The sequence below is a fragment of the Lathamus discolor genome, chromosome 3, assembly GCF_037157495.1.
Source record: "Lathamus discolor isolate bLatDis1 chromosome 3, bLatDis1.hap1, whole genome shotgun sequence".
Classification (NCBI taxonomy): domain Eukaryota; kingdom Metazoa; phylum Chordata; class Aves; order Psittaciformes; family Psittacidae; genus Lathamus; species Lathamus discolor.
This window is the reverse complement of record NC_088886.1, coordinates 52,840,496-52,854,610: the sequence shown is the minus strand read 5'-3', so window position 1 is coordinate 52,854,610 and position 14,115 is coordinate 52,840,496. Positions and strand designations below refer to the sequence as shown.

Genomic DNA, 14,115 nt, shown 5'->3' with positions numbered 1-14,115 from the left:
GGCAGGAAAACTTTGGGGTCAGTGCACAATGTTACAGGGTAAGTATTCCAGCGGGGATGAGGGTCTAAGCACCTGTGCAGTTTTTACTAGACAATGCTTTAATACTGTTAAAACAATGTTACACAATTTCATGCAGTGCACTGCAGCAAGCAGTAAATTCATACTGCATAGTCACACTGCTGGAGGTCAGAAGACCTCAGTGGCAGACTTCTGAATTGCAGGACTTAGCTTGTTTCCCTGTTCTATCATTCATTTTCCATCATGTGGTGTTGGTAATGCATCCACTGCGGCACTGGGTTATAAGCTGTGTTAACCTAATTGGCTTTGATTAAACACTGCTCAAAACTTTTGCAGTTTAGCAATAAAGCAAGCACTCCAAGACAGGATTTTGGTCTCTTCAGGGAACCACTCTACAAATACCCTGGTTGGGTTGTAGGGAGTATAATGTTGGCTAATTTTCATCACCAGCCTTTAAATAAATGCGGTACATGGATGTGTTTTATGGGATACTGAAGGGGGGTGGGGGGAGAATACTGTTCTTCATGTTTTTCTATATCACCACCTACACTGTCAGCTGCTGTTATATTTTTCTTCTGTCTTTGATAATGCTATTCATTAAAGAAAAGAACAGAAGAAGGTAGCTTTGGCTTCTCAGTTCCTTTGTAGTCTTGATGTTTGTGTGCCATTTTGTGTTATCGCATGACTGGGAAGTCCTGGATTCTAACACTGATGTTCTTTATAAATTCAGATAGTAACAGGCCTTTCCAGTTTTATTTTCAAATAGAAGTGCTTAACAAAATGCTTTGATTTTTTTTTCTTCATTATTTTTATTGATTTATTTATGTAACATGATTTTGTGTGAGCAAACCAGGCTGATGACCTCCTGTACTTTCACAGAATATTTTGTCTTTCTAGACGTAGATACTGCTTTTTTGCGTTCGCGTGCTTCTTAGTAGGAATGAATGCAGATTATAGCTAAGAACTGGAAAAACTGACCAAAGTGTTTGGTTAGGATTGTTTCTCTAACTTTGAATTATGAATACAATTTCATCAGCAGAAGTTTTTCAAGATTTTAACTGGAATTATGAATGAGGAGGGGTAACATTCAAGGATCTGTCCAGTCAAGCATGTGTTGCACTGAATATGTAATGATTTCAATTGATCCATGCAAATATACTCTAGTTGGTGTATTTTCACAAAACGTTTTATGGACTATGCTCAACCTACTGAGGTTCAGGAGTTGCAAATTTGCACTGAAGGAAAAAAATCGAGAAACTTCTGCAGATTCTCCACTGATAAGTATATTTTAAGACTTTGCACAGGATAAAATTTTGTTACAGCTACAAGTTTTCATGTAAATGTTTCTCACAGTTCTAGCTGTGAAGTATTTCTGACCTGTTTGAAAAGTTCACTGCTCATATACTTCATAAACCCCAAGAAAGGGTTTTAAAAATCTTTGTTAGGGTGGCTTCTTCAGTTATGTCTTTTTAATATTTGATTTTAAGACAAATTATGCATAGATATACCTGGGTGATTCAGTCTGTATGTTTTACATAATAATTTTATCCTGGTAGAACTGTATTTCATTCAACTGAGTTACGTTTGATGCTTGTACGACTGCTGAAGTAAAACTCCTCTTTGACTAACTTCTAAAGTTAGAAGCTCCATGGTGTGACATGCACCTCAGCTCCTTGTAAGAAGGAACTACAGCTACATAGCACTTTGGTCACATAAAGTACACCCTCATACGCTGGTTTTCTTTTTCCCCAGAGTAAACCTAATTTATGTATTTCCTTGCTAAAGGGTAACCTTTTTTATTTTATGTTTTGTTGCAAGTATGTCTAGAAGTCCTGTTTTCAGAAACAAAGTGTTTGCAAATTCCACTTTAGTAGTGTAGAACTATTTCTATTGAATAAAAACTTAAGTATTTTGAGTCTATGTACAACTGAGCTCGAAGAAGGGAGGGTGCTTTGGCTTCAGCAGAGGTAATAAGCATAAGACTTTAACCCTTAGGTCATTTGACTGAATGCTGCCTTATTTCCTGTTGATCAACTGTGTTGATCAATGTGATGGCTTCATTGGCCTGCATGAAACAAGTTAATGGCTTCAGTTGGCTTCACAAAGGAGAGTTCTCCATGTTGCAAGTGGCAAAGCCATTGATGGCTCTTCCAGCACAGATGTTAACAGTAGACTGTAAGTGGAGGCAGTTGCCTTCTTTCTGTGCAGGACAAGGAAAACTAGGGATGCTTGTGCTGCTGCTATCTGATCCTTAAATTAAAATAACAGGACTTTGACTTCCCCAGTTACTTCACTGGAGAGTCCCAGATAGCCAATTTCTTGAGTTATTGCAAGGAGTTACTCAGAAAATTGCAATTTGTTTCATTAACAGTAGTGATACAAGAAAAATAAGCTCACAAAAGTGTCAGATCTATGCCGTTTGAACATATACCCTCTTGAATCTCTTGCTAGTTGTCGGTCTCTGCAGTTATGCTGTGTTCTTGCTGTTGAATGTGTTTACTTCACTATGTTGTTTTGCTTGTAAGGTTGTAATAAGGCTAAAGGATTTGGTTCTCCAAGCTAAGTACCTCTTGTGTATGCTGTACACTCTCAGTTTCCATTGCTTGAGTCACTCAGTAACCTGCAAGTTCCTACGATTCTAGAAAGGAAATGCACTTGAAGTGTTTTTCAATTTCTGATGAAAGTCACTATAGCCTAGTACAGTGCCAGGCTATTATTCAGGCATTGTACCAGTAGCATCTATTTCTGCATTTCACTTATTCTTTAAAAATTTAGAGATATGGTTCTCTGTCACTAGAGATGAGAAGGCTTTGTCTCAAAAGTAGTGCTTTAGGTAGCTTAAAGAATCACCATCAAAAGTATCAGCAAAACCAAACTTTAACGCAAATTAGTAAAAGCACAACAGAGTTTGATGGCAGGGTTTATTCTACTTTCTGCATGGGTAATACATATAAAGGAAAAATAAATTAGAATCAATTAAGGGTGATTTATACAGAGTAAAGGGGCTAAGGGGAGGGAAAGGGTAAGTGAGACTCCTAGTTGAGTTGCAGGATTCAGAGTGAACCCACCCTTGCTTCCTAAACTCCTTAGAGAGGAGATCAGGTGCAGCTGGATCCAGTCTGTCTCAGATTCAGTCAACAGTTTATGCCTAAAGGTTTTAGCAGCACTTAGTCATAGCAACATGTCAATGTTAGATTAACCACTAGTCACCCGAAGGATAACAATAAGAATATTATAGATTCAAGGTAACAGATACACTATTATTTTTTAAAGGGTTTTCAAGGCAAGTCGCACACAAAGATATATATAGAACAAAGCTAACAGAGACATATCTATATATGCAAAAGTATAGCTATTAAAAATTCCCCTTGATAATAAGTGAAATAAGTTTAATGCCTTTTTGGCATTTCTCAGTGGATGTGGGTTGACCTTCTAGTACTGGGAATATCAGCCCAGGTTCTGTTGTCAGCTGACAGTCCTCCTTTTGCAAACCTCAGAGTTTACACACTTTGAGAGGCATCCCGCTCACAGGGAGATACTGGTTGTCCTGGGTTCAGCAGTAGCAGTCATTTTTGCTCCTTAGTAGCTGGTGCAGTGCTGTGTTTTTGACTTTCGGCCTGAGAACAGTGCTGATAACACCGATGTTTTTAGTTACTGTGTAAATGTTTATTCTGGCCAAGGACTTTGTGAGCCTCGTGCTCTGCCAGGGAGGAGGGGAAGCCGGGAGGAAGCAGAGACAGCACGCCTGACCCAAACTGACCAAAGAGGTATTCCATACTACAGCAAGTCATGCTCAGGATGTAGAACTGGGGGCGGTTACTTGGAAGGGCTGGTTCACTGCTTGATTGGGCTGGGTGTTGATGTGTGGTATTGTATTCACTTCCCCTGTTATTTCCCTTATTATTATCGGTGGTAGCAGTAGTGATTTGTGTCACATCTTAGTTACTGGTCTGTTCTTATCCCAGCCTGTGGGAGTTAGATTCTTTCGGTTCTCCTCCCTGTCCCTCTGGGGAGGAAAGTGGGGGAGTGATCTAGAGGGCTGCGTGACTGACTTACGGCCTAGGCTTAAACCACGACAGTTCTTTTTGGTGCCCAATATGGGGCATGAAGGGTTGAGACCTGACGGGGGTGTGTCATGTATTTGTGGTAAGCGTTCATTGTTTCGGATTAATAGTCACTCATCACAATGCTGATGTATTGGCTCTCAAAGTTGTTTCTCTTGATCTCACAGTTTCAGCCCATCATACCTTACTTGCAGCCAGTATTTGCTGTTAGTGTTTATCAGATGGGGGGCTTGGGCTGAGGTTCTTGTTTCACTGTACTTTATGGCAATGACTTGTTATACGGGCGGGCTCCTGCCGCAGGGGTGGGATGGACGTGGCCATGGTCTTGTACCTGGCCGTCCCGCTGCTCTTCACTGTCCTGGCCCTTGTCCTCACCTCCATCTTCGTGGGGCTGCAGGGAGCTGAGGGGAAGCAGCCCTGGGAGCTGGTGGCAGCCGAAGCTGCCCGGGAGAGCGGCCTCAGGGACCAAGCAGTGGCAGGAGTGTGGCCGGAGGCTGGAAAGGAGCAGCTGTTGGTGGAGGAGGTCGGGGCCATCGAGGAGGGGAAGGAGGCGGCTGCTGAGCAGTGAGAGGAGGCGGCGGAGGACCTGAGCCCTGTGGCCAAGCCCAGCCTTGCAGCCGCCTGCAAAACCCACAAGCCCGAGCTCCAGGGGGTTGTGGAGAGCAAGATATCACCTTTAGAAGCCTCACCTGGGTCCAGCGTTGGGCACCCAGGACAAGTGGAGGATGCAGGAGACAATGCAGCATTTCCCAGCGAGGCTGAGGAGGAAGATCTGGACTCAGAAAAGCTGGTGGTGGGAGAGCTGGCAAGCACAGCAGCTACACCAGCCCCAGTGACAAGTACGGCAGCATCATTTCAGTGTTCTGAAGGTTTTGAATGGCTTTTGGGTACCCTTGGGACCTGCCTGCTGATTGTGATGGGGATCACCATGTTGGCACACGCACAGAGTGTGTCCTACCCACGACTATTTTGTCTGATCTCAAAAGTTAAGCAGGGTCGGGTTTGGGTCTTGTCTGGGGTTAGACGATGATACAGGAGGACCAAGAGGTTTTCCCCAAGGCTGGACAGTCATGAGTGGCAGTGTGTGTGGCACAGTATGAGCCAGTACCTAGTCCACTGGGCCCCTCCAGCGCTTTAGAAGTGTCAGAGATGGAAGGCAGCTGTATGGAGTCCCCAGTGATAAGTTGCAGAAACTGCTGAAGGGGAGGGTGAATTATTTTGAGCCCGTTGAGTCCATGGCACTTCAGGCCATCAGAGCAGAGATGCAGCATACAGATCAACTCATGATCGAGGGGTGGACTTAGAATGGACACTATTGCCAGGTTATTCACAAGTCTGAACACTGGACACAGCCTCTCCTGCTCTGAAAGACTGTTACAAGAGATGGAGCCTGACATCATGGACTGGATGGACTCAGCTTTATCAGATTTGGTCCATTCACTCAGGAATGATATCTCTCTCTCTCTCCCTGTGTGGATATATATGTATATATATATGAGTGATGGTATATTGAAAATGTGGGATCTGAACATGACATGAATGGTATGGAATAAGGGGTGGATACTGTTCTGGGTTCAGCAGTAGCAGTAATTTTTTTCTCCTTCTTAGTAGCTGGTGCAGTGCTGTGTTTTTGACTTTCGGCCTGAGAACAGTGCTGATAACACCAATATTTTCAGTTGTTGCTCAAATGTTTACTCTGACCAAGGACTTTGTGAGTCTCATGCTCTGCCAGGGAGGAGGGGAAGCCGGGAGGAAGCAGAGACGGGACACCTGACCCAAAGTAACCAAAGAAGTATTCCATACCACAGCACGTCATGCCCAGGATGCAGAACTGGGGGCAGTTACTTGGAAGGGCTGGTTCACTGCTTGATCGGGCTGGGTGTCGACGGGTGGTATTGTACTCTTCCCTTGTTACTTCCCTCATCATCATTATTATTGGTGGTAGCAGTAGTGATTTGTGTTATACCTTAGTTACTGGGCTGTTCTGGTGCAGCCTACTATGCCTTGAGAGGAGCTCAAGGGTTCTAACTTAAGACTGCTGTTTACAGGGTTGCGAGATGGTTAGCTTCAGTCATCAGTAAATTCTATCAAAACATTCAGATAAGGAATGTTCCAAGGCTATCGGGGGGGATGACTGCTCTAATTTCTACACAGAAGTCCCTGGTACAATCTGTGCTGCTCCCACTTTAGCCTGATATGATTAAGCGATGCTTCATCACAGAGCTCTTAACACGAAGACCAAGGCATGAAGTGAGCTACTGAAATCATAGAACAGGCTCAATCAGGCCAGAGGGTGGCAGTGGTGGTAAGGATGCACCACCACAGGTTTTTGGTATATCATCCAGTATTTTTACCTGCTACTTATTTGTCTCTTTACAAAATTAATTTTCCCAACTTCCTTCTGAGACCCTGTTAAGTGAAAGTTTTTATAAAACCAGAAGCAACAATGTTTACAAAGATTAAATATCTATGCAGTTCACTTTTGCTCTTTTTGAAGCATGAAGTCTACAGGAATAATTATCCTAGTAGTAATTTTTCAGTCTCACCGTAGCTGGATATTGTTGAAGTTTATTTGAACTTTTCAAAAGAACTAGCCTTTCTTTGAATATTTGAAACATTACCATAATGATCTGAAAATGAGAATAGTCTCTTGCTGTCTTCTGTAATATGTTTGGAGAAAGTCACCATTGTCAGGTACAACTGAATGCTCTAATACAAGGGAATTTATTCTCAATCATCCCCTGCTCGCAGGAAAATTGAGCTGCTACCCTAGGCACTTTATCTAGTCAGTGGGGAGAACAAGCAGTTTCACAGGGCAGTTCATCCCCTGCAAAAGATCTGTTTTAGGATGAAGGGTGTTTCTCTCTAGAGGCACTTATCTTTCTTTACTATGGAGATACACAGATAATAAACCTAGACTAGACACCTAGGTTTCAATATTAAAAACTAATCTGAATTGATTCTCACCCTAAAATTGTGTATTATCACAACCAAATTATTTGCTTTTGGCATCTGAGTTGAAAAGGACTATAATTAGTCATTGTTCCTGAATCAATACTCAAGCAAACCTTTAAGGGAATTGTTCCTGATTAATGTTTGCAGGGCCAAAATCTGTAAAAATCTTTGTAAAAGAGACTGTGATCTCTGCTGCTTTAATGAGTTTTAGTTCAGAGATTCATTATAGTTGAGCTGGCCTTGTGACTGGCCCTGAAAACTTATCTCCAAAGTATGCTGCTATTGCTGAGCTAGGTCAGTGTTTGTGAGGGGCTCTTGCAAATATATTATTTTTTAATATTACATTTTTCTTAAAGTGGAGCTCACTTTTGTTTCTCTTGGCATATCTCTGCTTCCCTTTGAATGTGTGAGAAGCAGGACTAGAAAATTGTGATCATGTTCTTGGCTACATAAATCAGAGTAGCTTCACTGACTGAAAACAGTCCTACTGTTTCATTAAAAGATAAAAATTGTGATTGTTTGAGGTTTATTCTTTAGAGTTGTATATATGGTGCTCTAGCTCAGGAGTTTTGTTCGTGTAGTCTGGTACTGAAATGGGCAATCATGGGTGTCTAACATGTACTACTGATACAGCTGAAGTAGGTAGGTCAAGAGGATATATGAATAATAATTTCTTAAAAATATTACATGTTTGAATTGAAGACAACTGAGAATTTAATGTACATTTAAAATTTATCCGTAGTGTAAGTGTAGTCAAATGAAAGTATATATGAAGAATACAAAATAGATTAAGACAATTTTCTTAGAACTGGGGAGTTTTGTTATTGAAGATGTTTAGTTTTTACAAAGTAAGAACCAGCCTTAGTGGCAAGTTCTTTGAGGCTTTCTCTTTTAATATTTTTTTGGTTTTGCTGCTAGATAGGTGCTTTAGATCTTAGCAGTAGGGTCTCAGATGTTAATTTTCATTTCAGAAGGAGCTAGTCTCCAATGATGCAAGCCAGAGAGATCACTTTTATTCCTTTTTCCCTTTCTTCCTGTCCTGGGTTCAGCAGTAGCAGCCATTTTTCTCCTTCTTAGGAGCTAGTACAGTGCTGTGTTTTGATCTTTTGGCCTGGGAACAGTGCTGATAACGCCGATGTTTTCAGTTGCTGCTCGAATGTTTGGTCTGGCCAAGGACTTTGTGAGCCTCATGCTCTGCCAGGGAGGAGGGGAAGCTGGGAGGAAGCAGAGACAGGACACCTGACCCAAACTAGCCAAAGAGGTATTCCATACCACAGCACGGCATGCCCAGGAGGTAATAGTTACCCGGAAGGGCTGGGAGGACTGCAGGGTTGGACGAGGTATCGGTCGGTACTCGGCTGGGGGGAGTGGGGCGAGTTATCTGTTGGCTGGTGTTGAGGTGTTGTATTCTCTTCCCTTGTTATTTCCTTTAGCATTATTATTATTGGTGGTAGCAGTAGTGATTTGTGTTATACCTTAGTTACTAAACTGTTCTTATATCAACCCATGGGAGTTGCATTCTTTTCGATTCTCCTCTCCGTCCTTCCAGGAGCAAGGGGAGGGCAAGAAGTGGGGGGAGTGAGTGAACGAGGTTTGTGGTTGGGTTTAAACCACAACACTTCCCTATTCTTTTTTCTCCCTACCCTATTGTTTCCCTTCTTTTCTATAGGAGGTGCTGTTCCCTCTGAAAGGTCATAGTATGACCTTTCAGACTATGACCTAAGAATGACTAATTGATTATCATTCAGCAGTATGTAGCTTGACTGTAGGTCTCTGAATCAGGCTGCAGACTATGAAGTACAGTGTTGTTTTTTTAAATCTGCAAGTACTTGTGTTTTGCCAAAATTTAATGTGCGTGTATGCACTCGCTCCTTTTTTAAAGCACTGCGTTTTAGCACAATGTGTTAGTGTTACAGTTGTGTGAATTTGTCTTCTCTAAATCTGCTTTTATTTTTAAACATCCTGTCACAGAAAAACTTTTATCCACCATCACTTAGTCACAGAAGGATGTTTTGGGCTTTTTTTTTTTTTTTCTCCATCATTTAACGTTAACTTCACGCTATTGATTTGAACACGATTTTTACTGTTGTATCAGGTGTCAGTCAACCTCTTCTGTCTGAATGCTATTTTGCTGAGAGTTGAAATTTGGGTCTACAGTCCAGTAAGAAAGCCAGCTGCCTGTGGCTGGGAGAGGTTTGGGTTCTGCAGGTTTCTAGGTCGACCTTTATAGATATGTTTACAGCAATAATCACATTAACATGATACTTCAAGTACAAGTCAGAGTGACTCTGTTACTCCCATCCTCTGTGCTGTCTATAATTTCTAGTAAGGCTGAACAAACCCACTTTGAAATATAATACACTTAATTGGCTTTAAAAAAATTAATGGGAAAGGTTAAATAGTTGGGGGTTTTTTGTTGGGTTTGTTTTTTTCCTTGACAGCTGCCTATAGCAGTGTCTTTCATAAAGTTCCCTTTATTTTTCACAGAATGAAAGCTAAAACTCAAAACTCAGAGCATCTTAATCACAACATGAAGAATATAGTAGTATTCTGAATAGGATTTTAGTTTTTCATGCCTGTTTACTGCAATGGTTTCCAGCTGCTTCCCTCAAAACTATTCTAGGCAAAAGAGGCATCGTTAGAAAGCAGTTGCACATATAAAACTGGAATTTGTAGTGCCTTTTACATTTCTTTGCCCAAGAGATTTGTAGCATCTTTGAGTGTGTGTGCACACACACTCAATACATATATATGCCTATGTAGCCTACTGCTCCCAACTGTTACTACTTGCATTCTTTTCTTACTCCTTGTTGCTAGGTTTAACATACCTGTTAAGATGATGAACTGTCATGACTGTCATTGTATAAGCTACTTGAAGACTACAGAAAGGGCAAGAAAATATCTCTAAACATTGATGGACCTGGCTGGTCAAACTTCAAGTCTTCCTACCCATATTACTTCAACAGAAGACTTCATTCTTCTGGGAAGACAATTTAAATCCTTCTTCACCTGTGATTTACTAAATTGACAAGAAGACACCAGAGGGGGAGTGTATATTAGATAGTTACTGGGTGCTGGACAGAATTAATTTGAAGAATGCTTCATGCAAAATCAATGACACTTTACCTGCTAACCTCAAATGGTACATCAGAAGGAATTAATTGGACCCTTTATTTTGATATTTTTATATTAATTTTAGAAATTATTTAATCTCTCTCATCAGTACTGTATATAAGACTATGTAATACTATGAAGGATGCCAGCAAAATTGTTTATGTGAATACCCTGAGCTCAGGTTGTGATAGACTGACATCAATATTATTGTTTATTCAGATCGGCTTATGTTTTAATTCTATGCTTACAGAAATACAGAAGATAATATAAGTGAGACCAAGCCCTGAATGGTTAATTTGAACTGCTTTCTTTCATTTATAAATTACAAAATGTTCACAGAACTCTTGAAAAGAACTCTTGAAAAGAACTCTTATTTCTCTCCTTTTACCTTACTTTTAGTAACAGTATAATAATTTAGAAGTAATCTGGGGAACCCTTTAAGCTGTCTGATTTTTGAGAGGACAGCTGGTCTTCATTTAGCAAAAGTCTAATTCCCATGCATTACTGTAAGGCAGTCTTGAAAAATTGTAATCTTTATTTAGAATAATAATTTGCAGTGTTCGTGCAGTTGTAGCATAAAACTTTGTAGAAACAGGTATGGTTCACAAGATATGAAGTGTGAAAATGAACAGCATGATATAAAAGAACAAAAATGCCTGTATTTTGCAGTTCAGCTGTCTTCTAATGAGCAATTCAATTAAGTTTGGCCTTGTTAAGTATGTGCTTGAAAAATAAGTCAAGTGACGCAGTAATTATGAACACAGAAAAACAAATACCTCCCTCTTTTAAGCAGCAATCAAAACATTTATGTGGAGATGTTCTTGTAGAGCTTTTATACATATTCTAAAATCATTGGGCAGATAAGTCAAGAAGAACTCGATGTGCACAAACACAGCGTTGGGAAGCTTGGGGGGAGGTATTCAGTGCCAATCCATCAGTATCTCAGTTTCAAAACTCCACGGGGGAATGATTTAAAGAGTGTGTAAGTTTATAATAGGAACAAATTACACTTTTACCAGATTGTTAGCGATTTGAGCATAAAAAGTGAATAATGACATTTCACACTGGGTGTTTCCAATTAATATAGAAAAACCCAGCTCTGTAGTGATGTATAATACTTAAGTCAGATATTAATCATAAAAACTGATTTCTAGATAGTACCTTGTACATCTGATCATGAGAACATTGGCTTTATTTAATTGGCAACTTATTGGCCTCCCCCCACCCTGCTTTTTTTCTACTGATGGTCAATGTTTGTTTTTTTTTCTAGGACAGCAACATTAAGTTAAAGAGCAAGAGCAGAACACAGAGGCACTGCCTACAGTGTTCTCTGGAGTGGCATTTGGTTTAACTTCAGCAGTATTACAGGAGCTGATAGCTCATTTACCCATTGCCATTTGGAATTTGTAAAGCAATCAGTAAACAACAGCTTCTGTCCATGTAACTTGTCGGTTTTGTAAAATACCACTTGCTTCAGCAATGTGAAAGAGTTGGCTTTTTTTTTCCCCCCCCCTTTGTCTTTCTCAATGTCACTGCTGGTCACTATGGAGAATGCCATTCAGTTTCATTCAAACCACTTTTCTTTGGCAAGGCACTGAGCTGAGTGGTCAAGTGATCCTGGAATGAAACTGAAGAGTTCAGCTGAATGGGGGCCTGATCAAAGCTTTGAATTTAGACTCAAACTTCATTAGGAAAAAAATAAAGCATCAGAATGAAGTTGCTTTGAAAAGACGGGGACAGAAGAGGTGGGCCGGGAATCTCTTTGGTTGGCTACAGTGGAGCCTGTCCCTGTCAGAGTTTTACTGAGTGTCATCTGAAATTCTGGTCTGTGCTACAGCTAGGACTTACATGGTGGAGCCAGAAAAATTAGCAGCTCTTCATTTGGCATCTCCCTGTGTCACACTAGGAAAAGCAGTGTATTCCACCTTTTAATGCTGGTTTATGCTGGGAAGGAAATGGAAAGCCCATGTAGAAAAATGTCTACTTGGAAGGGCTTTAGGCAGTAATGTAGAGGGCAGCAGCAGAGTGTACATATCTCAATTAAAAATGTAATTGTACCACAAGGATTTTTGCCCTTATATTTTGAGTTAAGTAACTTCTTTCTTGTGAATATTGTAAATTAATGCTCTGAACCTGGAGATTGATTAACTCAGTGTTGTTTTAGCGCTACTAACTGCAATTCTCTTTCAAATTAGTTCAATAGAAAGAAAGATCAAGTATTGCTACTTTAAAAATGAAAGCCAAGAACTGACATTCCTGTGATATACCATATGATTGTAATACTACTATTGTGTGGTTTATCTGCTTTCCAGCCATGTCCAGCACTATCAGATGTGTGGAAGCTTATTTGGAGAAACCCTGAGTCGATTCTATTTTTGTCATTCTTGAAAGTCCCAGATAAGGACTGAAAATCTTTGTACTTCTGGGTATAACTTGTGAGTAGAAAAGAAAGGTGTAAAATGCTCAGGAAAATTGTATTGAACAGTAGCCTTATTTAAGGTTATATTCACTAACTTAATATCTAAATGATGACTGTTTGTCTTTTTAAATAAATGTGTGTACAGCAGACCATTACCATGTAACTGTACCATTAATGGAATGTATCCGAGAACCTCTAAGAGATGAAACTTACAAAGGAATCACAGAGCTGAATATAACAAAATCTGTCATTTGAACCTACAAACACAAATTTCACACCTACCCTGTCTGTGATTGTGATTTATCAGGGCTCTGTGCATGTGCTCTTAATAATCAGTTCCATAGTTCTCTGCATAGATAGTATAAGGGTTTGGCTGGAGGTGGTTCACAACTTCTAGCTAGCTTCACAACAAAGCATTTGGCTCATATATGCAGTTTTCAGATTAAAACATTGCACAGTCCAGGAGATAACTCAGGTAGCTCTTGCTCTGTATTGCCTGATGGATAAGAAATGTCTCTGTGCTTAAATCATAGAATTATAGGATGGTTTGGGTTGGAAAGGACCTTGACAACCATCTAGTTCTATCCCCCCTTGCTATGGACAGCAAAGCCTTCCAGTAGACCAGGTTGCTTCAAGCCCCATCCAGCCTGGACTTGAACAGTTGCAGGGATGAGACATCCCTAAGTTCCTGGGGCAGCCCACTCCACAATCTCACCACTGTCACAGTAAACCAATTCTTCCTGATATCTTATCTAAATCTACCCTTTTCTAGTTTAAAGTGAAACACATTTTTAAATGTGTTGATTAACATACTGGGTGGAGAATCTTGGAGTTGCAGTGATTTCTCTGCAGCAGGAAATGCTTAGAATTGACCAAACTGAACATATATAATATTACATAGTCAGTAGAAAATATTCTGCGCAGATGTGGGATAGAAGAGAATCAGAACTTGGAATTTAAAAGCAATGGTGACTGTGCAAAAAAATCTTAAATCCCCAAACCAAAAAACAACCCCAAACAAATGTAAAACCCACCCAGAACACAACAGTTTGAGGAGAAACAGAGTAAGGTCTCATTGTTGAGGCCTTTAAGAATCACTATTACAGTAATTTCAGTAAGACAGAAAAGCTTGCTTCATGTAGATGAGAGCAATGACTCAAATAGCTTGACTTGGTATGGCACATGTTGTAGGGGCTGAACTTTGTACCCAAGTTTTACTGACTCTCATTTTCTCAGATTTGTACATATTTCAATCACTCTATATTATTTTTCCTATGCAAAATGTTTCAGATTACTTACATTTTCTAGTGGTTTTCTTTTCCAAACTTACCTTGTGTTACCACTGTGACTGTTGAATTCTGATCCTTTGGGAAGAAAATTACATGAAGTGTATTATTACCAACACTGAGTTGACATTTTAATAGTATCGTTTTTTTCAGTTGCAGGGCTTACATGTCATTTAAACAGCAATTAGTTTCCCAAACTAATATTAATTGTTCTCAAACAAACACATAGTAATATGTTACCAACTTATATAGGCAACAC

At 40.1% G+C, this 14,115-nt stretch overlaps 1 long non-coding RNA gene across 1 annotated transcript in view; it reads left to right on the top strand.

The window, feature by feature from the left end:
* The window catches only part of LOC136010994 (uncharacterized), a 61,581-nt gene extending 48,859 nt beyond the window's left edge, over window positions 1–12,722 (top strand). Inside the window, exon 3 of the long non-coding RNA XR_010611134.1 lies at window positions 11,422–12,722. This is a non-coding gene — a long non-coding RNA (uncharacterized LOC136010994). The remainder of the gene's footprint in view (window positions 1–11,421) is intronic.
* The last annotated feature ends 1,393 nt before the right edge of the window (window positions 12,723–14,115 follow it).